This window comes from Elephas maximus, chromosome 23, assembly GCF_024166365.1.
Source record: "Elephas maximus indicus isolate mEleMax1 chromosome 23, mEleMax1 primary haplotype, whole genome shotgun sequence".
NCBI classification, from domain to species: domain Eukaryota; kingdom Metazoa; phylum Chordata; class Mammalia; order Proboscidea; family Elephantidae; genus Elephas; species Elephas maximus.
This window is the reverse complement of record NC_064841.1, coordinates 33,008,617-33,034,197: the sequence shown is the minus strand read 5'-3', so window position 1 is coordinate 33,034,197 and position 25,581 is coordinate 33,008,617. Positions and strand designations below refer to the sequence as shown.

Below are 25,581 nucleotides of genomic sequence, written 5' to 3'. Positions count from 1 at the left end.
GAGTTACATTTTGTCTTAAAAGAATGAGCAATTCTAAGGTAAAGTTAATATCATTTTTCAAAACAGGGTTAACCTGAAAGGAAAACAGTTTAGGGTCCTGCTGTGGGTTGACCTGTGTGACCCTCAAAAAGATATGTCTGCATCCTCAGCCCCGGCACCTGTGAATGTGAACTTATTTTGTTAGCAGGGTCTTTGCAGATGTAATCAAGCTAAGATGAAGCCATACTGGATTTGGGTAGGCCCTAATGCAATGACTGGTATCTTTCTAAGTAGAGGGAAATCTGTACACAGAGGCACAGAGGAGACACATAGGGAGAACCCATGAGACAACAGAGGCAGAGACCGTGGTGACAAATTTACAAGCCAAGGAACACCAAAACTGCGGGCAAGCACCAGAAGCAAGGCAGATGCAAGGAGCAATCTTCCCCTAGAGTTTTCGGAAAGAGCATGGTCCTCTGACACCTTGATTTCAGACTCCCTGCCTCTAGAACAGTGAGAGAATAAATTTCTGCTGTTTTAAGCCACCTTGTTTGAGGCAGTTGGTTACAGCAGCTCTAGGAAACGAATACAAGTCCTTACAGAACTGAAATAGATTCGTGTGCATTGTAAGTGCCACATTATGGGTAAAGAACATACATACTATTCTGGGCTGACTCTCATATAGTCTGCCCCTTTATAGAGCCCATACTCTGAAGAGGCTTCCACCTTCTCTGTCAGCTGCTTTTCCTTCTCCTGCTCCTTAATTGTGAGTATCTCTGTGAGGGCTCCATGTCTCTTCCTGGGCAATCGTGCCCACTCTCATAACTTTGATCACCATCTGCACAGCATTTACCCCCATACCTGTATTTCCAGATCACACCTCTCTCCTTAGGCACTAGATGAGTGTTTCCTAAAGTCTACAGAGTGTATCCACTCAGGTATCCCATAAGCACTTCAAAGTCAACATGATCAAATGTAAATTAAGGCAGCATGAACAGGTGAGGACATCTCAACAGCCGCCACCAGATGCCTAGGGGACGAAGGAGAAGGCGCAAAGGTGAGAGATCCACAGAAACAGGGGAGGCAGGTACTCTCCACAGAACCTGTAAAAGTGCCCACACAAGAGGACAAGTCAGGTTTAATACCTGCCAAGGTTGGGAGAAACCAATGGCAAACTGACGTCAATCCTGTAAGACCTTCCTGCACTAAAGTAGGGGGAGGATAGGTTAGGAAGGGAAACGGATGAAGTAGTTGATCATAACCCTCTTCTCCCCAATACGGGCTTCACATCTATCACAAGCAGGAACTGGAGAGAGGGAACAGCTTTACCTTTGAATGAATAAAATCTGTATTATTACACTGGACAAAATAATTACTGAACCGACACTATGTGCACAGATAAAAGTTATTGAAAGATCTTTTTTTTTTTTTTTTAAATCATCTGAGAAAAGCCAGACAAGTAAGTAACCAAGTCTGTCCTAGATTTCATCCAGGCATAGAAAACCCTGCCCCATACAGTGATTTGAACAGGAAATGAGCTTAAGAAGAGGAGAGAATAAAGTAAATTTCTGACGCACATTTCAAACCCTATTAGTTCAGCATTATGAATATACGATCTCACTCCCTGGAAGGTTAGGCAAACCTGTTACTTGGTTCTTTGCCTAGTCTCAAGCTCTCCATGGCTACTTGAGATAGAATCTCATCATTGATCATCCGACTGACCACGCAGAATACACAGAATTGCCCCAACCCTTTTGGACGCCTCCCAGTTGCCATGGTCACAGCAATTGCTCTCCCCTGCTATGACCTCTTGCTGCTGAAGGGAGTCCCAATCCCTGCTCCTGCACTCTCTCCATCATCACAGCTGCCAGTCTTGCTTCCAACATAGCCATCGCCTCCTGGGCCCTCCACACTGCATCTCCTATCTTGTCATCCCACATAAACCTTCCATTCCCAGGGCTCACTGTACTATTTATTACCACAAGCCTGACCTCTGCTCATACCTATGCTAACATTCTGTCCACACCTCCTAGGATGCCTGTCACCACCCACACTGGTGTGGCTATAGTCCCCTGATGGCACGCCGACCCCAATCTCATCTTTACCCTCAACCTCAGCCTCCTACCAGTTATTGCAACAATTCCTGTCCCATCCTCTTCCTTCATCAGGGTTACAATTCTATTCACCAGCACTAGAGAGGAATGTAATACAAATCAGCACTACTAAGCCCTTACTATGTACCTGGCACCTTATTACAGGTGGGAATGCAAAATGAATAGACATGGACATTGCCCTCGAGAAGCTCAAGCCTAACATGGGAGACAGATTACATGATTTGTAAATTGTTAGTGCCAAAGGCATTTGGCATAATAAAAGTATATTTAAGCCCCCTAAAAGAGAGCAGTGAACTCCAGATCAGAGAGTTGCAAGGGAAAGATTCTCAGAAGTAGTGAACCCTTGGCTACCTTTGAAAGTGAAGGGCTGTTTGACAGATGGAGGCACTAATGGAGAAAGGTACTCATGGAAGACAGATTATAAGTGCAAAGGCACAGAGGTGTGGAAGTGGATTAAAGGAAGCTGTGCTCCAAAAGCCTTGGTCCACTGTTGAGAAATCATACTTTTCAAACATTTACACGTATGGTACAATCCCCTTGGCCAATTTCTAAAAGCCTATTAAACCCAAGAGGTACCTTGGATTGGTACTACTAGCACTATTTTGGATGCTGTTTGGAAGGTGGCAGTGGATTAGCACTTTAGAACCTCACTAAGCCAAAGTCTGAACCCTTAACTCATAATCTTTGAGAATTTCCGTCTGGTGGGGGAGATTTAAAGGGAAACAAATAAATTACAATACTATTATGATGTAACAGGTAGAATAGGATGCTATAGGAATACCTAACCTCCCCAGCTGGAAGGAAAAACACTCAATTTCCAATCCACTGGCCAAAGGTCCCATGGTATGGGGTACAAGGTCATAGGAACATAAACATGATAGTTAAAAGGGAATCTTGGTCACTGACTGGACATATTATATAGATAATTCCAGCCTAGGAATACCCATGATAAGTTCAATAAGAACAGGAACAGTAAAAAAAAAAAAAAAAAGGCATTCTCAGATACCTCATATTCTAAACATTAAACACTATTTTGGAAGGGTGAGATAGAGGGAAAAAGTTGAGCTTAGACCCTGGCATTACTGGCATGAATAAAAAAACAGAAAATGACAAATGTTGGAGAGGCTGCGGGGAGATTGGAACTTTTATGCACTGCTGATGGGAATGCAAAATGGTACAACCATTTTGGAAAATGGGAAGCTGCTTCCTTAAAAAGCTAGAAATAGAAACACCGTACAATCCAGCAATCCCACTCCTAGGAGTATATTCTAGACAAGTAAGAGCTGTCACACAAATAGGCATATGCACACCCATGTTCACTGTAGCATTATTCACAATAGCAAAAAGATGGAAACAACCTAAGTGCCCATCAACATACGAATGAATAAACTATGGTACATACACACAATGGAATACTACGCAACAATAAAGAACAATGATGAATCTGCTAAACATCTCACAACATGGATAAATCTGGAGACCATTATGCTGAGGGAAAGAAGTCAATCACAAAAAGATGAATACTGTATGAGATCACTATTATAAAAACTCATGAAAAGGTTTACACACAGAAAGAAAATCTTTGATGGTTACGAGGGAGGGGAGGGGTAGGGATGGAAAAACACTAACTAGACAATAATAGATATGTGGTAACCTTGGTGAAGGGTAAGAGAGTATACATTACTGGTAAAGTCAGCACAAATTGACCAACGCAAAGTCACAGGAGCTTCACAGACACATCTAAACTCCTTGAGGGCCGAGTTACTGGGCTGAAGGCTGGGGGTCATGTTCTCGGGGGACATTTAGCTCAACTGGCATAACATGGTTTATAAAGAAAGTGTTCTACATTCTACGTTGGTGAGTAGCGTCTGGGGTCTTAAAAGCCTGTGAGTGGCCATCTAAGATACATCTACTGGTCCCACACTGTCTGGGGCAAGAAGAATGAAGACAACCAAAGACACAAGGGAAAGATTAGTCCAAAGGACTAATGGACCAGAACTACCACAGCCTCCACCAGACTAAGTCTGGCACAACTAGACAGGGGTCGCTCTGACAGGGATCACAATAGAGGGTCCTGGACAGAGCAGAAGAAGAACGTAGAACACGTAGTTCAATCATGTATACGAGACTAAATGGGCACACCAGCCCAAGGGCAAGGACGAAAAGACAGGAGGAGACAAGAAAGCTGGATGAACGGAAATGGGGAACCCAAGGTTGAGAAGGAGAGAGTGTTGACATGTTGTGGGGTGTGCAGTGTCACACAACAATATGTGTATTGTTTAATGAGAAACTAATTTGCTTTGTAAACTTTCACCAAAGAACAATTTTAAAAAAGTTGAATTTAGAAATTTCAACCCAGTGAGATTCTTCTTTATTTAATAGAATACGGCAGCAATCACTGCAAACGCATTGTTGAAAACTCAATGTTGTAGGTTATCAGATAATGATTATCTCAGACTAAGGAGTCCTGGGGCACTGTTGTTAACTGCTCGGCTGCTAACCAAGAGGTTGGTCGTTCAAATCCAGCTGCTCCAAGAGAGAAAGATGTGGAAGTCTGCTTCTGTAAAGATTACAGCCTTGGAAACACGATGGGGCAGTTCTACTCTGTCCTATATGGTGGCTACAAGTCAGAATCTGCTAGATGGCAATGGATATTTTTGGTATCTCAGCCTCAGGAAGTAGAAAACTCATCAGTATAACTTAATCACAATTAGAATGAAGGGTCCACTACATTAAACCAAGTAAAGAGGGAATGTGGGCTTAGGAGCAAGGGGTGAGAGGGTAGGAGATAATTTCATTCTTTATTCTCTTCCCCAGGATTCAGTGAGGAATGGTATTGTGCCAACAACTGGTCTAAGATACCCATTTATCAAACTGAATCACACAACTGAGTTTTACACTCAATGGGAATGTACACATTCAACATACTAGTAGCAGTGTCAAGAGCCAGGAGAACTTAGGGTCCATAGTTATAAACTTTCATAGATAAATAGGTCCTATATGATGTCCCCATGAAGTCCAGCATGTTTGTGGATTACACCAAAATTCAAAGCCTTGTGAAATCTAAGACACATATACAAATACATGAATGGCATCACTAATAAAAAGCTCTAATGCAAAAAGAATACACTTTTGTAAATACAGTAGGGAAAAAAAAGATATGGTAAACAGGAATAGAGGATCTACGTAGAAACCATGAGGTAACTTTGCTATTATTAATATCATCTTACTCAGAACTGATCAAGCCATTACTATAACACCAGCTTCTAGTCCTGATGTAATATAACTTCAGAATTCAGGAGTATGTAAGGATTGGAGAATATCACTGAGAAGAAGGTGAAAGAACAGAGCAGCAATGACTTGGAAAAAGGAAAACAAACCAAAGGAAGAGCCTTAAGCTATAGGCTGAGGAAACCATATTAGATAAAAGGAAATGACATACAGAAACCAACATTCACTGGTGATTCCCTGGGATATTGTAGTCAGAGGGTCACCCTCTAGATAGCAGACACTTGCTATTTTGGGGGAGGGAAATGTAGCATCAAATGCGGGTGAAGTGTACACAGCCTGACCAAGGTAAATGATGTCACTAAGATGTATGCAAGAAAAAAGGGCATTTTTGGCAAGTGCTAGGACATATACAACTGTGCAACAACTAAATAATGGGAGTGTGGACACAGGTGTATGCATGTATGCAACAAGTGTACACGTATGTATCTAGGTGGTATCTATATGCTGATACATGTGTATACATATATGTAAGTGTATGCATCCATATATATTCACATGTACAATAAAACACATAGGGAACAAAAGAAAAAAAAAGACGTGAGAGTGAAAATTTAGCCTTGGAATGGGTATTAGGAAGATTTGGAAATTCTAGAAAGAGGAGAGAGAAGAGGAAAAGAGGCATGCAGCAGTATAATGGCTGAGAGCACAGATTACGGTACCTGGCTTTAAATCTCACCTCCATCCCTCATGGGGTGGGTTGCTGAACTTCCTGTGCCTTCGTTTCCTGATATGACATGTGGGGATAATAACAGTAGGTACTTGTTATATAACGGACTGAACTGTGTCCTCCAAAAATATATGCTGAAATTCTGACACCTGTACCTGTAAATATGACCCTGTTTGGGAATAGGAGTGTCTTAAGTTATCTAGTGCTGCTATAACAGAAATACCACAAGTAGATGGCTTTAACAAACAGAAGTTTATTCTCCCACAGGTTAGGAAGCTAGAAGTCTGAATTCAGGGCACCAGCCCCAGGGGAAGGTTTTCTCTGTTGGCTCTGGAGGAAGGTCCTTGTCATCAATCTTCCCCTGGTCTAGAAGCTTCTCAGCAGAGGGATGCCAGGTCCAAAGAACATGTGCTCCTGATTCTTTTGCTTGGTGATAGTGAGGTTCCCACATCTCACTTCTCTCTTTTACATCTCAAAAGTGATTGACTTAAGACCCAACCTAATCTTGTAGACTGAGTCCTACCTCATTAACATAGGGGCCCTAGTGGTGCAGTGGTTAAGAGCTCAGCTGCTAACCAAAAGGTCAGCAGCTCAAATCCACTAGCAATTCCACCCGGTGGGGGCAGTTCTACCCTGCCCTGTAGGGTCGCTACGAGTTGGAATCGACTCAATGGCAACAGGTTCATTAACACCCCCATGCTGATTACCACAATATTGTAGCTAAAACATTAGAAAATTTGATAAAATCAGCAACTATAAGAACATCGGCAACAATAAAAACAACAGCGTGTACTTGTAGTGCATGTAGACGAAACCATGCGATGCAAAACGTCATTGTAATTGGGTAATGGGTAATGATGGCTCTGACCAGAGTGCATTAGAAGATTCAAAAAGTAAATTAGCATAGAGTTTTAGCCCTGTAGGTATATTGATACATATACGCTGGGTTTATGAAGATTTTTGTTGTTGTTCTAACTACAGGAATATTTTCATTAAAAATTTCTGCTGAAAAAACTGCATAAAATTTTTATAGACAGTCATTTTGGTATCAACCCCTCTGCCAGTGTCACCCAGTGCAGTATGCACCCTTCTAGTAACACCACCAGTCAGATGATCTCTCCTGAGTCCTTACCATGTTGCTGTTGAGTTGATTCCAACTCATAGTGACCCGACAGGACAGGGTTGAACTGCCCCATTGGGTTTCCAAGGCTGTAAATCTTTACAGAAGCCAACTACCACATCCTCCTCCTGAGAAGCAGCTGATGTGTTTGAACCGCTGGCCCTTCAGTTAGCAGCCGAGTGCTTTAACCACTATGCCACCAGGATTAAAATCTAATAATAATAAAGTAATTATACATATATAATGTATATATGACTTGAAAAGGCAATAAAACTTATTTTAAGAGATCTTAAAATATGTGAAAGCAAAAAACCATTCCAATAAAAAAGTCATAATCTTACTTTTTTCATAAAAATTGAAGTACAGTGAAACAGAATCTTTGTGTACTTGTAGCTCTTCTAGAATATTCACTATCAATTAACTATACACACACACACACACACACACACATGCACACATACACGTTACCCTTAATTCTTTTAACCTGCATTCTCCTGGCTTTTGAGCTGCAGATTTACCTAGACAGGTTTACTCTTTCACTTGGAAGGAAGATTAGAATATCAATCTTTGTCACCTATCTCTATTTTCCTATTTATATGCTGAAGTCAAGGGCATCAGTCAAGATGAACTAATGCTACCACAGCCTCTGTAACAAAATGGAATAAAATGATCTCAAAGTACCAAACAAATTTAAAGGAAAGTACAAAAATAATGGCTCAATCTGGACCCTGAAGAGCTTTAATGCAGAATAAGGCCACAACAGGAACAGGATCTGAACCACAAGAGCTCGTAAGAAAAAGACAGAAACCCGTAAAACTCGTCTCCTCCACTACTTACTAAAAAGTACTTCAGTATTTTCCACGCAGTCAAGAAGGGAAAGAGGTTTTATCCCCCCTCAAAAGCACTCGAGAGTTTAAAAACATGCCAGCTTCCTACAGCAATTTCCCATTTTAACTCTGACTTCCATCTGAAAGTCACAAGAGAAATTATCCGTGTACATTCACTTATCAGAAAATACATATTTATCCGCATACATTCACTTATCAGCAAAATACATATCTATGCCATTTCCAGGGAAACTGCTAGGAGTCAGAATTAAAAAGTTACACTCTAAAATCAGAAAACACTGCTAAGTGTTAACACCTGAAGCCAAGAGAGGGCAACGTTTCTCCGGCAGGAGCAACAGTCCACGGAGCTTTACTTTCAGTACCGACCGTAACATAAGGTTTTATCTTTATTGGAAAAACAAAACAACCGAAGCTTAGTAAGAAAGTCACAGTGTTGGGAAGACATTAAGATTTGGAAGTACCTTTATGATTTTACATGTGATAAAAGTTTAAATGAACACATTTGTGCTGTCAACAATTACAGTTGAAGATTAAGTAAAACAGTGAGATGACAAAAAAGGAAAAGAAATTGAAATTAATACTGTTTTCCAAGAACACAACACTTTTGAGATTTTTTTTTAAAGGACTGAAACTGTAGATATTTATTGTACAGCTCTGTGCCACATAACGTCCCTTAGGGCAATGTCTGTGGGACCACATATACATGTCTGTATCCCCTAAGGTTTTTTGTTTTGTTTTAAAGGGAAAGCAGCTCTCCTTTTATTATTCGTCCCTAAATTTTTTTTTTTTAATGGTTTTAAAGGCCTCAAACCCAGACTCTTAGAGCACTGAACCACAGGTGGGATACAGGCAGGTGAGGCAGAGGACATGGCTCTGGGCACGGTGTCTAGGGCATCGTGTAGCAGGCAGATACACAGGCGGGCAGGCAGGCAGGCAGGCCATGGCGGCGGGGGCTGCGGAGCCTGGGCTGCTTCTGCTCCTCAGGCAGGGAGAACAGCGGGCAGGGCTGGGTGTGCTCATCTCCCTCCTCGCTAGCTCTTCTGGTTCCGCTCTCGCCACCACCCTATCAGCCACCACCACCATCCCCCTTTCCTCTGGCCTCCACCAGCGGCCCCAGCAGCAGCAGCGATGAGGATGACCGGAAGCGGGCTCCCGTAAAGTTTTAATATAATAGGCTTTATGGGTGCTGGCTCGTAATTATGGGTTGTATGTGGTTGGACCTTCATAACCTGGGGTCTGCCTGTATATAATATACTGTTTGCACGATGTTCAAATCACATAACATCCAATTTCACAGAACATATGGACATTATGCCATGCGTGACTATATTCTTTAAAAGTAGTTGTCAGTTCTATTTGCTAGAAGTGGGTAGAGGTCAGCCACTTACACACCATGCTCCTCTGCAGAACAACAAGTTGGCAGTTTAACATGAAGACATCATCACAGATTATATATCCAATTATGTTTCCTTCCTTCCTTCATCATTTTACCTCAACAGGTGACTCCTAAACCATCAAGTCCAGGTTTTACTTTTCACTCAGTGTCACATCTTCCAATACAATTCAATCCTTCCAATTTGCCTCACAATTCCTAGGTGACTTTAATTAACCCTTTCCTGTGCCTAGCTCCCTTTACTGAATTGCATATTTATGTCCAGGCCTGAGGTCAAAGCCTTCCAGTGATTTTTGCTCTCACTCCAGCGGAAACCAAAGTCCTCACAAGGCTTTGCCCATCGTTCATCCCACTCTGGCCACAGCAGCCTCCTAGTCAGTCTCTGAATATTCCAGGCCTACTTTCACCTCAGCACTTCATAGTGCCTTTTCCCTGTGCCTCAACTGCTCCTTCTCCAGTTAACTAACTGCATGACTAGCTCCCTCTCTTGCTTTACATCTTTACTAGAAAGATACTTTGTCACTGAGTCCTTTCCTGGATGGCCAATCTAAAGTGCGACCTGCTTCCCACGCTCAACACTTCCAGTCCCCTTTCCTACTTTATTTTTCTCTGAAGCACTTATCACTACTACTATATACAGTCTCTTACTTATCTATCTTCTCCATTACTTGTCTATATCATTAGAATGTAAGCTCAATGAGAGCATGGATTTCTGGTTTGTTTATTTCAGTGTTCTGTCACCAGTACATGAATCCCTGGGTGGCACAAAGGTTAAGTACTTGACTATTAGTTGAACGGTTGGGGGTTCAAATCCACCCAGAGGTGCCTCAGAAGACAGGCCTGGTGATCTGCTTCTGAAAGGCCATAGCCTTGAAAACCCTATGAAGATGTTCTATTCTGTACATTTTGGGCTGCCATAAGTCGGAACTGACTTGAAGGCAACATCACCAGGACACTGAGTTACAGGCATTCAATAGATGTTGAATGAATGAATGAGTGAACAAACTGTAAGTACCCTGAAGGCTGGGACTGGCTATATCTCCTGGTTTCTTTCTCTTCTGTATCCTGAACCCTCACTCCCTCTTTAGTCCCAGTTCCCCAGTTCCGAACACCTAGTGGTATTCAGTAATACCTGTTAAATGAATGAGCGCATTTAGAAGATACTTCATTCTTTTCCTTTGTTGACGGCTATCCTTTATGTCTCAGCATTTTTAATTCCCAGATTTGTTGGTTCATTGTCACATATTCCAGAGAACAGACAGATAACGGAAAAGAGATTAAATATAAATTTATCCGTTGATGGATAGGCTTAGAAGATTAGCATTAGTTAAACCACAGCACTGATATATAGAAGCTTTTGGAATGTTGAAAGAAAAAAGAGTAGTCTGATTAGAGATTCTTCTACTTCATGGCAATTGCAGTATTTTTTCCTGTACAATAAAGTTGCTATAATAGTTCACCTAAGTGTCTATTTTTAGTTTTTTTTTAATGCATACAGTTTATAAAGCAGTTTATATGAAAATTTGAACCATGATTCGAATTGGTGCTTAACTGCTTTTTCTATTTTGGATAAAACTATAGCCAGACTTTTCCTCATGACACTGTCTAATTGAGATTTGGCTTTTTCAAACAAGTATTATATTAGCTGACTTCAAATATATCTCTTCACACAAGTTTTATTTTTGGCATTCTTTCAAGTGGTAAGCTACTAATAATCATTCTTATTTTCAGATCAAATGCATTCATTCCTCGTGGAAGGATTCTTCTCTGAGCTCCCAGAGCTATAATATTACAGCCAGCAGTGTTCCAGGCACCTTGGGAGACACCAAAGTATAGCAGCTACTCTTATAAAAAGCTTATAATCAATAAATTCAGCTTGTGTGAGGAAGCTAAGACAGGTTAAAGAATAAGAAGACAATTAGAGATCGCCAAAGGTTAGGAAGGCTGGGATGAAAGGATGACCCTGCTGAGCTGGCAGATTTTTAAACAAAATCTCTCTGCGGGCCTAGAGGAAAATATCCTTTGTCCCATGAAAGTGTTGCACTGCCCAAAGCAAAAATTACATTCTCAAACTATGTCTGGATAAGTGTATATGGATAAGAGTAGAAGTTTAAGGACTCACAGTAATAAAAGCAAAATTTATTTAAAAATTAGATGTATATACACAGACCCTATACAGTAACAGTCTTCTTATCCAGCAGTGAGGCTTCAGCTGTCCAGCATCACAGTATTTCTGGAAATAATGCACAAGGGCAAGAGAAGGAAAGTCAGAGGCTTCTGGTCATAAAAAATTGATGCAAGGATATCTAAGAATGCATTTAAGATAGGCTACAGTAGGCAAAAAAAAAAAAAAAGGTTTTACAATAGGGCTATGAATTTATGTACTTTTTTTTTTTTTTTCAAAATTATTGTGCTTATACCAAACATATGGAAACCCTGGTGGCATAGTGGTTAAGTACTACAGCTGCAAACCAAAAAGTAGGCAGTTCAAATCCACCAGGCGCTCCTTGGAGACTCTATAGGGCAGTCCTACTCTGTCCTATAGGGTCGTTATGAGTTGGAATCGACTCGACGGCACTGGCTTTTCTTTTTTTATACCAAACATCAAAGACAACTAATTTTCATAAGCTCTCTAATTTTCATGGGACCATGTCAAATTTTATAGATATTTCAAGTAATGCCAGCAAAGAGGGACCAACCTAAAATCCAGTGTTAAAGTAGCCCCCAAAAAACCGAACCCACTACCATAGAGTCGATTCTGACTCACAGCAACCCTATAGGACAGAGTAAAACTGCCCGTAGAGTTTCCAAGGAGTGCCTGGCGGATTCGAACTGCCGACCTCTTGGTTAAGAGCCATAGCACTTAACCACTACGCCACCAGGGTTTCCAAGTATCAGGTCTAAAAGGTTTTTACTCTGTACAACAATGCTTAGGGCAAAACCAGTGGTCCCAGGGAAAACCTAAAATTAGGTTATAATGAGCCAAGCTACAACTGGCTTTTCCTTCACATCAGCGCAGCAGTATACAAACAACCCCACATTCATGCAAACTTCTAAAGTCAAGCTTTCACTTCAGTTGTGAAAATATGCAACATATCTTAGTAAAAGTTGCATATAGATCTAGCTTAAAAGATACTATTTGAGGGCTGTTTATCTACTGCATTTTGAATATTTCATTCAACAAATCAAATAGGTATGTACTGAGCAGCTATTATGTGCCAACCATTGCTCAGCTATTTAGGCATACATCATGAACAAAAGATTAAAAAATGCCTTCTTTTGGGGAGCTTATATTCTGACAGAGAGGTACAAATGATAAATAATAAACCTAATAGTATATTAGAAGATAATGAGTTTCATGGATAAAGAGCAGGCTTAAAGGGATTGAAGGGGTGGGGAGGTTGAATCAGGTTTCATTTTTAAATAAGATGATCAGTGCAGACTTCACCGAGGAGACATTTGTACCAAGACTTGAAAAAAGTGAAGGAGTTAGTCGTGCTGACATCTAGTGGTAAATGCTCCAGGTAGACAGAACAGCCAGTGCAAGAGCCCTGTGGGCTGCGGTGTTCTAAGAACAACAGGGAGGCCAGTGTGCCTGAGGCAGGCAGAGTGAGCCAGGAAGTGGATATGCATATATATTAAAAACTTGAGGACTCACAGTCATAAAAACAATAATTTTTCTAAAATTAAGTGTATATAAATAGGCCTTGTACAGTAACATTCTTATCTAGCAGTCAGATTTCAGGGGGCCGGCATCATAGCATGGTGAAGGTAGAGAATGGGGCAGACGGCAAGCAGCCTTATAAGGCCTAGTGGGGCTAAGGCTTTTACTCTGCGAAACAGGAGTCACTGGAGGGTTCTGAGCAGAAACATGTGATGCTGACTGAGGTTTTAAAATAATGACCACTCTGACTTGCTGTGTTGAGAACTGACCACATGTGTGCAAGCAGGAAACCAGTTAGTAGGCTTCAGCGGTACTCCAGGCATGAGGTAATGGCAGACTGTGACCAGTGTGGTAGCTGTGGAGCTGGTGAAATGGTCAGATTCTGCATTTATAGGGAAGATAACATTATCCTATATTACCAGCTGAGATGGGGAATGCTCACGGTACATTAGTCAAAAAGATCAGGAATAAGCATTTATTGACTGCAGAGTGATTTACTTGGTCTAAAGGAGTCAGGACAGACTCCCAGAGGTGACTTCTGTGTGGGTGTTGAAATATGAGAATGGAGGAGGACAGAGAATCCAGAGAATGGAGAGAGAATGCAATAGCACTGAGGCAAAAATACATAAGATGCTTATAGTAGTCCCCAAAGTTCCCTTAAGATAAGGATAAAGTGGAACGCTATTTAATAGCACAGATTCCTGGGCCCCAACCCAATCTACCGAAGCTGAATTTTCAGAGAAGAGAACTAGTAATCTGAATATTTAGCAAGTGTGGCCCACCTTTCATACCACGAGCTTTTGTAGGGAAGTTCTCTAAAGACTATGTTTAGCATAGGGTTGATGAGAAGGTAGATAATCTTCGCAGGGAGAGAGTAATGAGACTGGGCTTCAAATGACTTGATCAGGTCTGTGTATTTTAAAAAATAACTGTGAATAGTGCAGAAAAGTTGAGAAATGGAGAGAGAATGGAGGTTGATCAATTACTTGGGAGATTACTGCAATAACCTAGAAAGGTAAGATGAAGTTTAAACAGCCACGTTGCCCAAATATAAGATGATCCCCAGTTTTATCAACAAGACAATCCAAAAAAAAGTTGTTTTTTCTTTTCCAACTGGAATATATGACATTTTAGGGATGTGAAGAAAAGTAGGGCAAAGAACCTGAACAGGCAATTTAAAGATATCCTAATGGCCATTAAATGTATGAAAAGGTGATCAACTAAATACATTATCAAGGAAATGGAAATTAAAATCATAATGTAACACACTATTCTCCTAGCAAAATAATAAAATTAAAAGAGAAAATACCAAGAATAGCCAAGAAAAATACTTTGCTGGTGGATGTGTAAGTTGGTAAAAACTATTTTAGAAACCTGTTTGATGGTATCTACTAAAGCTGACCTAAAAAATAAACCAAACCTGTTGCTGCTGAGTTGATTCTGATTTATAGTGACCCTATAATCTGACCGAGGCATCCTTTGTGACCTAGAAATCCCACTCCTTGGTATATACCCAACCAAATGGTTGGCATTGACTCACCAAAGTCACACAGGAGAATAATCATCGCAGCACTATTTGTAATAGTCCTACACTGGAAACAATGCAAATATCTATCACAGTAGAATAGATACATTGTGATTATTCATAAAATGGAACACCATTCAGCAGTGTCATAAGTTTAATAAACATATCATCATGGAAAGAATCCAGACAAGAATGGGCTACCTACTGAATGATTCTATTTACACAACGTTCAAAAACAAGCAAAACTAAGGTGACTGAAGACAGAATACTGTTTACACTGTACTTTGTGAGCTGGGGAGCAGGCAATGTTTGAAAGAGAGCAAAAGGGCGCATTTTTTGGGTGCTGGTAATGTTCTGATTCTGGGTCTGGGTGCAGGCTACACTGTTTGCTTTGTGAAAATTCACTGAGCTGTACACTTAGGACTGATGAACTTTTTTCTGTATAATTCAATAAAGCTGATTAAAAAACGTCAAGATTACAAGCAACAGCTACCTATTTATGTAACATGGTATTTGTTGTTTTTAGTTGCATAAAGGAATTTAAGACTGAAAGATATTACGTATTTAGATTCATCACTTTTTTCTACATCTACATCTCCCAAAACATTTTTATTCAAACTCTTCACATGCACATCTGATATCTGTAACTGTGCCAACTCAATTTTTTTAGTGCTCTGAAGCATACCTATCTTCACATAATATAGCTTTTGTGGAATCTCTGTCTGATGCTATCATTGTAAATCCTGTCCTAAGCCACAGGTATAACTTGGTAAAATTGAGGATAGTTGTCATTTTCGTATGTATTCTCAGTATATATTCATGCTTTTATATCCCTAACTCCTGAATATATTGGGTTTGTGTGTGCATGCGTGTGAAAAGGCTTGTTTATAAAAAGACATTCTGCATTTGCGATTGTGAGGGCCAATTCCTGGCAATAAATACACACACCCCACACTACTTCATGTTACTGCATCTCTTTAAAAAAAAAAAAAAGAGAATTGTGCCAAGTGCCCTCCATAAATATCTAACCAGCACTGAATGAGGTCATTTTGGGCTAACGTGTCTTTCTCACAGTGCTGTGCTGTTTAAAATAAAGCAGTTGAGAAAGCACCCAATAATAGTAGAGGCTTTATACTCATTCCAGTACAAGGCAACTCCCTCTTTTATGAGGGATCCTTCTGCAGGATGAAGTGAACCTTGCCTTTTATTCAAGTATATGGAGTAATCATTGATGGAGGGAGAGGAATACACAAAACCAGAATATACTTAGTAAGGAGAATAAAAATTCCTGACTAATTCAAAATACACTATGAAAGTAGATCCAAGCATGCTGCCAGTTTTTCCGGCTTAAGATACTGCATGAAAGGCGGATCCACAACCAAGGAGGAAAGGGAGGGCCGCATAATGGGTTCCATTTCGGACACATTTAATATGTAATAAAGAAAAGTATAAACAATAACAAACACTCATATTGCTGGTACCTGGAATTTAAGGTCACTGCTGGGAAGGTTTATTTCACCGTCAACTATAGGTCTAAGATGTGACAAGGACCTCTCTGAAGTAAACCCCAGCCAATCTCTCCAGGGAACTTATTAAAAGGATGTTATTATTATACTTTATCCATAGATCTGTCACTCCCACTAGATTGTGGTTACTGATGAGACAATCTCCTTAATCTGTGCTTAGCCTTGAAGATCTGGTACAACCCAGGTACCTACCTGCTGAATATTTATTTAATGATTGAAACGAAGGAATGACTGAATCCAAGGCAGCACATGATGTTAAGTGTACTCTTCCTATCAATAATTTCATAAGATATACACACAAAAAGTGTTATCAAGATAGATTTCCAAGAGTCTAGTTTTAAGAAACTTTGTAAAGATGACACAGTTAGCTTATACCAATATAAACCACAGGAATTCATTAGAAACCTCTAAAGTTTCTATGTGAAAAGTAGAGTGAATATAACCAAACTGTTTAAATTTTAAAAGTACATAGGGATTTTTCTAAAGCACAGTAAAATCAATAAACAGTCCAGATCTGTACAAAGATGCATGACTGGATGTTAAGAGACAAAAAAAAAAATTTTTTTTTTGAGTACCAATTTCCTTTTCAACCCTATCCCATAGTTATAGTTCAGATTGAATCCACTAAAAATAATTTAAATAAAACTGAAGTGGATTAGACTGAAAGAAAAACAGGAAAAAGAAAAAAGAGACACACAAAGAAACAAAGACAGAAACTGACAGTGTCAATATAATTTAATAAGGATGTTCAAGTACTTTGGGGAAAACAACTCTGGCCTGAGCCCAGATTACTGAGCTTCATGCAGTTTTTGACACTAACTAGTTCTGTGATCACAACTAAGAAACTTTACCTCTCTAAGTTTGTTACCTCGGCAATAAAATGAAGTAGTTGGAGGGCTGAGTCACCACGGTCTTTCCAATACTAAAAGTCTGTGATTCTAAATATGCACGTTTCCTGAATACACAGAAGATCAATCAAAAGGGCCTGCAGTAGTACACTGACAGGGAACTGCCAGAAATTCAAGCTGGATGCAGAAGAGGACATGGAATGCAGGATATTGTTGCTGATGTCAGATGGATCTTGGCTGAAAGCAGAGAATACCAGAAAGATGTTTACCTGTGTTTTACTAACTACGCAAAGGTATTTGACCACGTGGATCGTAATAAATTATGGATAATGTTGCGAAGAATGGAAATTCAGACACTTAAATTGTGCTTATGGGGAGCCTGTGCATACATCAAGAAGCAGTCATTTGAACAGAACAAGCAGATACTGAGTGGTTTAAAATCAGAAAAGGAGTGCATCAGCATTGTATCCTTTCACATACTTATTCAATCTGTATGCTGGGCAAATTATCCAAGAAGCTGGACTACATGAAGAACACGGCATCAGGATTGGAAGAAGGCTCATTAACAATCCGCAAAATGCAAATGACAAAACCTTGCTCGCTGAAAGCAAAGAGGACTCGAAGCACTCACTGATGAAGATAAAAGACTATAGCCTTCAGTATGGATTAGATCTCAACATAAAGAAAAAAAATATCCTCACAAATGGACCAATAAGCAACATCATGATAAACAAAGGAAACACAGAAGGATTTCATTTCATGGATCCAATCAATGCCCATGAAAGTGGCAGTCAAGAAATCAAATGATGTACTACACTGGGCAAATCTGTTGCAAAAGATCTCTTTAAAGTGTTAAAAAACAAAGATGTCACCTGAAGGACTAAGGTGCACCTGGGCCCAAGTCACGGTATTTTCAATCACCACATACGCATCAGAAAGCTGGACAGTGAATAGGGAAGACCAAAGAAGAATTGATGCCTTTGAGTTATGGGGTTGGTGAAGAATATTGAATATGTCATGGACTGCCAAAAGAATGAACAAATCTTGTCTTGGAAGAAGTACAGCCAGAATTCTCCTTAGAAGCAAGGATGGTGAGGCTTCGTCTCACATACTTTGGACATGTTATCAAGAGGGACCAGTCCCTGGAGGAGGACATCATGCTTGGTAAAGCAGAGGGTCAGTGAAAGAAAGGAAGATTCTCACCAAGATGGACTGACACAGAGGCTGCAACAACTGGCTCAACCAATACATTAATTGTGAGGATGACAGGATAACAAAGGACCAGGTAGTGTTTCTTTCTGTTGTACATACGGTCACTATGAGTCAGAACTGACTCGACAGCACCCAACAACAACATTGCAATCAATAAATGCTTATTCCTGATCTTTTTGACTAATCTACCATAAGCATTCCCCATCTCAGCTGGTAACACAGGATGATTTTATCTTCCCTGTAAATGCAGAATCTGACCATTTCACACATATTCAAACTCTGTTGCTTAGGAAACAAACATATTATTAAGTCTTTGTGGTTATGCTAAGACTGTGACTCTTTAACCAAACCTTATTGAAAGCTCTTTGTGTTGGATGTCCCCAGGAGATCTTAAGCTCTGGGCGAGGGGATGTTTAATAACCTGTTCTTGACAGTAGCTGCCATGCCATCGCCGTGCCATTGTTTTGTGACAGTCATGAGACTCATTCATGACTGTAACTTGCAATTATGTCCTTTAGCCAATTAACGTATTCCAGTTGTATTAATGTAACCGATAATGTTAAAAATCACATTTCAATTTATTACTTTTGGTCCTTGGAAACCCTGGCAGCATAGTGGTTAAGTGCTATGGCTGCTAACCAAAACGGTCAGCAGTTCGAATCCACCAGAGACTCCTTGGAAACTCTATGGCGCAGTTCTACTCTGTCCTATAGGGTCGCTATGAGTCAGAATCGACTCAATGGCACTGGGCTTGGTTTTTTTTTTTTTTTTTTTGGTCCTTTGTTCCTGTTTGCAATCTGACCATTCTGCAGAAATTTTGAGCATGACAAGCCTGACATCTAGCAGACGAAAGGTACAACTACCACTGCAAATCTTTTTCTTCTGTTTCTCTAAGGGCACATCAGGCTCAGTGTACCCTTTGTTGTCGGCACGTACAGGTCTTTGGTAAGATGGGGAATGCCACCTCAATAAATCATAGCAGCCTCCTCGATGGGACTGTTGCTCGTTATGTGCTTAAGAATTATGGCCCCAGTACAGTCCAATATCTGGTATGGTAAAATATTCTTACAGAAGGAAAAAAATCTCAAGAACTTGTGGTCAGTTTGGGGGAGTTTTAAGTTCACTAAGCTAACCTTTTTGCACGACAAATTAGAGGTTAAAAGCTCCCAGACTAATGAGAACCAGTGCAAAGCCTATTTTAATTGGTTTTTGGAAGCTTCCAAGAGACAAAATAATAATAGATTTGTCTCACTACAGAACACCATGTCTAGGCAAGCAAAGTGAATTAAGGAATTGCAATCCAAAACTCTACTGTAACTGCAGCAGCATCTACTCCTCTCACTGCTCCTCCCGAGCCTGCCTCTTTGTATCCATCTCTATCTTCTTGGATTGACAATACTTTTGTGAGCTTCTTTGTTACCCTAGGGAACCCTCAAAAAAACCAAACTAGTAGCTACAGGAGAGACTTACAAGTAACTGAGATGCCTTTTAAAATTTAAATATCCGAGGTCCTCCCAAGGTCACCTTTGCCCTTTTATAAAGGATTTTCTTAACCCTCGCGAGGACCATCATAAGTTCTGTCAGGAGTTTAAAATCCTGGCAGAGACATATAAGCCTGGGACAATAGACTTATGTAACTTTTTGCACATGCTGTTGGGACCTGGAGATGCTCAAGGGTAGATAAAACCCATTGCTGTCGAGTTGATTCTGACCCATAGCAACCCTGAAGGACAGAGCAGAACTGCCCCACAGGGTTTCCAAGGAGCACCTGACAGGTTCAAACTGCCAATCTTTTGGTTAGCAGCTACAGCTCGTAACCACTCCACCACCAGGGTTTCCCGAAGGTGGATGGTGGAGACCAAATGGAAGGATCCTGAAAAATCATTATCAACTCAACCAAATGTCCCCAGTTTGGAGCTGGTAACCCGGAGTAAGGAAACTGTTGCAAGTTTAACTGACTCCTTCCTAAAGGTGTTTCATAGAAAGATAAATTGGATTAAGGTTAAAGCCTGCAAGTAAGAAAGAAACGAGAATGTATACAATTATTGAGAACATTTAATCAAATTATTTATGGAATACTCTTGCATGAACTTAGCAAATGAAGGAGCTACCATCACCTTTAATTCTCTTTTTGTGGGTGGTCTCCCTCCAGAACAAGGAGATTTAGTTAAATGTCACAAAGTAAATTAAGAAAGTATTTATACCTTAGAAGAAACCACTGTTGCATACAAATTGACTGAAATGCTTGAACTAAAAGCAAAAGAGTCACAAGAAAAAACCAAGTTCAACAAAATAATGGCATTACACTTACAACAATTACAATCTCCAGGGTGTAATAATAGATTCAAACCCTGGTCTGGGAATAGACCAAGCATTACCCAATCAAGAGTCTTTGGCATTTGCCGTTATTGCAAAAAGCCGGGACATTTCAAGGATTGCCTTAAATTGAAGAACAAGCTTGGCGTTTTGCCATTAGCACCACTCAAGCCTGAAAGAAGGGACTCCAAGGACACATTAGAGACTTTTCCAGTAGTTGCTCTCAATTTGCAAGGAGAAACAACCCTCTGAATTAATGGAGAACCACGTAAATTCTTAATTTACATGAGGTCTACTCTTTTCTGCTATTAACCCACCATTTTTTGCAAAAACCTCTATCCTGGATTACAAAAACCTCTAAAGTAGTGGTGGTTTCAAATTATTAACAGATTTAAGTATGCCCCCAACCGGTTTCTGTTTCTTTGGGTTCTACAGAAGATATACAACCATTTTTACTCAGTTTAGATACTCCAGTTAATTTGTTAGGGACTTTTTATCTAAATGGAATTGTCACAAAAAATTTACTGATCAAGGAAAAATTATCTTAGATTTTCCCAATAACTCTTCACTTCCCAAACATTTAGACTCAGAAGCGGTTTTATACCACCTTGGGGCACCTACTTTCCCTTTACAGGCCTCCAAGTCCCAAAAGCTATGGCACCTTTAGATTGTCTTTCTACTGTGCCAGGAAGTTTATGAGCCAACTCATCCATAGACGCTGGCCAGGTTCTGTCAGCAGAACCTATTAAAGTTCAGGCTGATACCTCTAAACTTTTACCTAAGGTCCCTTAACAGCCTTTAAAATGGCCAGAGAGGGATTTGCCACCATAATTTAAGGTTTTCTGGCCACAGGGCTCATTATTCCATGCACTAGTCCAAGCAATACTTCAGTGTTTCCAGTAAAGAAACCCAGTGGCCAGGGTTGGGCATCGGTAAAAGGTTGGCAGTGTGAATCCACCAGTTGTTCCTTGGAAACTCTATGGGGGCAGTTCTACTCTGTCCTATAGGGTAACTACGAGTCAGAATCAATTCAACAGCAATGAGTTTTTGTGTTAACCATATTGTCACCCCAAGATTTCTCACTGTGTCCAATCCCCATTTGCTTTTGTCTAATGTACCTCCACAGGCAACTCATTTTTTAGTGACAGATTTGTGTTGTGCTTTTTTCAGTATTCCAGGTGCATTCGGTCAGTATCTGTTCAGATTCACCCAGGATAATCAACAATATACCTGGAGTGTCATGCCCCAGGAATTTACTAAATCTCCCACCTACCTTTCCCAGATCTTGCATGATTTACAGCCCCTGCAGTTTTCTAAGGGATCTACCTTGTTACAGCATGTAGATGATCACCTGGTCCCCTCAAATTCATTGCAAGGTTGCATAGAAGATACTGTTTTACTGTTATATTTGGCCACTAAAGGGCACAAAGCATCCAAAGAAAAACTGCAGCTAACTTTACCAGCAGTGAAATATTTAGGGCATGTTATCAATGGCAATTTTGTTATCTCTGCACAAGGGGTTTCTATAGATCCCCAAGGAAAGGATTTCATTATGGTCTTTCCTATTTCCACAACAAAGAAGCAATTAAGGAGATTTTTTAGCCTTTGCAGCTACTGCTGAGAGTGGATTCCTAATTTTTTGGTGATGGCCCAGGCATTATACCAGTTTTTAAAAGGGTCTGCTCCTGACCCATTTCAATTATCTGAGGAAGGCATCCAAGCTGTCTCTAAACTGAAGGAGTCTCTTCTCACTACTCCAGCTTTGGGATTCTCCAATTTTAACTTAGACTTTTCTTTTTTCTTGAAACAGCTGGCAATGCTCTGGGAGTCCTCACACAAGCTCACAGAAGCCACCAACAGCCTGCGGGGTATTTCAGCTTACAGTTAAATTCTGTGGGTATAGGGTGCCCCCTCATTCCTCAGAGCAATAGCTGCCACAACCCGATTAGTTGAGGCCAGAGCTGACTTTGTGCTTGGAAATTTCTTAGATGTGTATGTTCCACATGCTGTGGCTGCTATTTTAAATTCTACAGTGACCCAACACACTTATCAGCTAACAGAATAATCTCTTATGAAGCCCTTCTTTTGGCTGGATACAATATCTGGTTATACACTGTTAATTCTTTAAACCCAGACACTTTGTTGCCTCCATCTAGTGATGCTGGCAAATTGCCTTGATTCAACAGATAAACTACTCGCCCCCCAGGCAGGACTTGCAGGAGACTCCCCTCCTTAACCCTGATCTAATTTTTTGTTGACAGGTCTTATTTAAAACCAGATTCTTCTAGCTCTCATTATCAAGGTGGATATGCAGTAACCACATCTACCAAGATTTTGGAAAGCAACCCTTTACCAGATATTACATCAGCTCAACAAGCTGAACTGATAGCGCTCTCTAGGGCTTCAAGTTGGCCTCTGGACAGTCAGTAACCATGTATATGGATTCAAGGTATTGTTTTTGGATAGTTCATAATTTTGGAAGCTTTGGAAATAAAGGGGGCTCCTAACATCCTCTGGTACACAGATCAAAAATGGCTCCTTGGTGGCTGACCTACTGGAGGCTCTCTTGCTCCCTTCTAAGATTGCAGTAGTCAAAATTCAGGCCCACCAATCAAAAAAGTTTCCTCAAGCAGAAGTCAAGGAAAATGTCTTGACTGATACTGCTGCCAAACAAGTTGCCCCTTGACTTTTCACTTCTGCTTGTGACAATTGTTGCCACAATTTGGAATGAAGAGCAGGGAATGAAAGTGTTGTGCCTTTCTAAGCTATGCCCTTCTAAGACATCAAATTTCAATTCTTTAAAGGCCCTGGACCATGTTAAGTTGGGTATAGCTAAACCCAGTCCATATTTAATTTTCCTCAATTTTCCAATCTTTTTAATATTTTAGTAGGTATCAGCAACTGGCCACTATAGAAGAGATTAGGGACTGGTTACACAATGAATGTTATCATTGTTGCCCACCTGTTTGCATGTTCTTACACTTCAGGTTTGCCTAAATGAAATAAAGGATACACCAGGTGATAATGGAATTCCTAGAAAGGTATTTTTGGGGTAATTTTCTGACTGCTACCAATTACTTATTTTCTTTCTACTGGGCCTCTTTGGTAATGGAGATACCCTTTATGATCCTGAGTACCTCTGGCACAGATCTTTATAAACCATCTTATAAACATTGCCCTAACAAACCTACTATCTGTGGCAGATGCCACCTTTGTAATGGAATTCCACCAGGTATGTCCAAAGGATTAATAATCGAAGACCCTGGACAGGACCCTACCATCTGGCATGATTTGGCTTGCCATCAGATTAACGTTCCCACAACTGAGGTGGAGCTATGCAAAAAGGAAGGCTATACCATCCACCAAAGCTCATCCTTACGAGAAAGGCCAAATGCCAAACTTGTGGTTCCCAAAGATTTGCATATACTTCTAGCAACTACCTTCCATAGGAAGGGACATTTGGGGAGAGAAAAAGCCATGGGCATTTTATGAAAATACTTTTGGGGACATTTTTGGAAAGCTGTAGATCAGGTTTATGACAACCTGGCAGACCTTACTGACCTTCACCTGGGAGGTATCCTTTGCCAACTGAACCGATACTCAAATGGCAGATAGATTTCATCCAGTTAACTCCTTCTATTGGTTATAAATTTGTCTTGGTTCTAATTTGTAGATGTTCACATTGGGTGGAAGCTTTCCCTTGCCGTAAGGCCACGGCAGCTTTTGTGGCCAAAAAGTTATTAGAAAAATATTATTCCCATGTGGTGAACTCCGGTTGTCCTCTGCAGTGACAAAAGGACTTTGCTAGACTAGTAATCGTGGCTATATGTAGCATTTTTCCCATTTTTCACAGATTTCATTGCCCTTATCACCCTTAGTCCTCTGGCCCTGTACAGAGAATTAATGGTATTATAAAAACTCAGTTGGCAAAGCTTACCTCTTTCATGGAATTGACTATTAGACTTAATGAACTTGAGGGCCACTCCCTTTGCTCCTCATAATTTAACTCCATATGAAATTGTAACTGGACGACCTACGAACTTGCCATGTTCAGCAGCTATTGCTGACTCAAATTTAATACAAGCAAATTTGTTAAAGTACCGTCAGTCTTTAATTCACTTGCTAAATAAAGATCATCCTAAATTTCTAAAAGAAGTTTTTCACTGTATAGGTACTGAAAGGTCTGCTACCCTATTCTTCCTGTCTGGAGACTATGTTTACCAAAAGAGATACTAACTAAAACATTCCCTTGGAACTCAATGGAAGGGATTTTATTTAGTTTTGCTCACTAATGGATGTTCAGCAAAACTGCAGGGGGGTCAAAGCTTGGATTCACTGTCCCGGTTGAAGAAGGCCCCTGCCCCTGAATGGAGTGTTAACCCACTGAGGGACTAAAGTCAAAGTTTAAACAATCCCAAGACAGAAGCAGATGACATCTGAGTACATGGTTTTCTTTCCCAAGATGTTAGACCAGGCCTGTATCTTGGATTTGGGCTACTATTTATGTAACCTTTAGAAATTTGGGGGCTTAGTTTAGTGATAATAGGAGTAATCCCAGTTGTTGGATGGTATTACTTCTTTGGGTATTCATTTTAATCACGTTTCCTATAATTAGTCTTTGATGTTTTCTTACTCTATTGCTTAGGAGGAAAATGTTTTTATTAAATTAACTCAATCAGTAGCCAATGCTAGTAATTTAACCGAATGCTGGGTATGTCACTCTCCCCCTCAGTCTGCACAGGATCATACTGATGCTCTTGCTTATATAAGGATTAGATTACAAGCCCATACCTAATTTTACTATTGATTTCAAAAAACCATTTAAATGGGCTACTTGTGTCAAGTTATGGCTACCCCTAGAATTATGCACTTACCCATCAGCTCGCTGTTTCAATCTCACTCATGCCTGGTCAAAATGTTTTCTTTCCACACCTTGTGAGCATTTTATTAATGATGCTCAATATTATTTTGCAGTGGCAGGTAACTGTTTTCAAAATCATCAAAATTTCTCAGTTTGTGCCCAACTCCAGGATCCTCTAGAATTTGGAGAATTTTTTTTAATGATTCATTAACTACAA

General features: G+C 40.3%; 1 protein-coding gene across 5 annotated transcripts in view; it reads right to left on the bottom strand.

The window, feature by feature from the left end:
• GOLIM4 (golgi integral membrane protein 4) overlaps positions 1 to 25,581 on the bottom strand; it is a 98,929-nt gene that overhangs the window by 33,247 nt on the left and 40,101 nt on the right. The gene's annotated exons all lie outside the window — the stretch shown is intronic.